This window comes from Austrofundulus limnaeus, unplaced genomic scaffold (genome assembly GCF_001266775.1).
Source record: "Austrofundulus limnaeus strain Quisiro unplaced genomic scaffold, Austrofundulus_limnaeus-1.0 Scaffold922, whole genome shotgun sequence".
NCBI lineage: Eukaryota > Metazoa > Chordata > Actinopteri > Cyprinodontiformes > Rivulidae > Austrofundulus > Austrofundulus limnaeus.
In genome coordinates, this window is record NW_013953324.1 from 33,353 (window position 1) to 34,691 (window position 1,339).

The following is a 1,339-nucleotide window of genomic DNA, read 5'->3' on the forward strand; positions in this document are numbered from 1 at the left end:
TGTACTTTTACTCAAGTATCACTTTGTGGTACTTTATACAACACTGGTTATCAGATATTTAATTCCACTTCATAATTACACTCTAGATCAACTTTACCACAAGCTTTCTTTACAGTATTATTTAAGCTTCTGCTGGTGAGGACCTATCAAATAAAGAGATATTCTAAACCCAAATCTTAAATAAAAGTTCACACACCTCTAAAGAAACAAGTTTGTAGTTAGTTTAAAAATATTGAACCATAGGTTTATTTTGTTTGGTGCAGCAGACGTCCGTCACACAATAAATAAGTGGCGGTCCACTTCAGCTGAGCTGAGATCTGCTCCACATCTCTCTTGTTTCCACACTGCTGGGTTCAGCTCTGAGCGTGTACTGGTGAGCAGGAACTGGTTTTATGAATGACCTGAGGGAGCCTAAAGCTGGACCGGTCTGTGTGGTGATTCCAGGAGCTGTCTTGTGAAACAGGCTTGTATCAGCTTTCTGCTTCTCCTCTCATGTTTCATTTATCACCTGCTGTTTAAAAGTAAAGACACAATGTTTGTTTTTGTGTCTGTTTGTTAGCAAAATATCTGATAAACCATGGAGTCCATTTTAAAGAAATCTCCAGAAAGTAACAGTTGCATGTACATATACAACTTTTGGATTTAGAATGGAATCAATTTTATCTAAAAATATAAAAATGTTTTTAACTCAGTCAGTTTAAAAGATACTGAGTTAAAATGTGATGTAGTAGTAGCTGAGTCATCTCCATTACATATTCCTAGTGGCATCAGATCACATTATTTTCACAGTCTGACATAAATGGTTACAACTGCATTATTTCTAGKGCTGAACATTTAATAATCTCACAATAAGTTAAAACCAGATTATCTAACCACAGACTGTGATTTGACTGGTCACGTGACTTGGACTGAGCCGAGAGGAGCAGTGTTGATAACTTAGTGACATTAGCTATGTTTACATGCACAAAATTTTTAGATTGGATAGAAATGTATTGGGATTAAATAATCTGAATGTAAGGTTTAAATGGACACAATCCGATCATGACAAGTGTTTACATACACCGGAGTTTTATTCAGAATAAAAGTCCGGACATGCACAGTGTTGTAAACGTTCAGCTCTACTTCCTGTTACAAACGTAAACAAAGCTCCTCTGTGCCTCAGGACGGACCTGTGTCAGCTTTTAATAACGGTAGAGACGTCGTTCCTCGTCTCCTCGGTGACTAGAGAACTTTTCTCCTCTCGAGCAGAGAGTGGTGCAGTGAGCCCCTCCCCCTTCCTAAAGTGATGCGACTGCCTCATGCAACACACACACACACACACACACACACACACACACAC

The 1,339-nt window shown here is 38.6% G+C and overlaps 1 protein-coding gene across 1 annotated transcript in view; it reads right to left on the bottom strand.

Moving 5' to 3' along the window:
- rbm25a (RNA binding motif protein 25a) overlaps window positions 1–1,339 on the bottom strand; it is a gene marked incomplete at its 5' end in the record, with an annotated part of 37,733 nt that overhangs the window by 31,229 nt on the left and 5,165 nt on the right.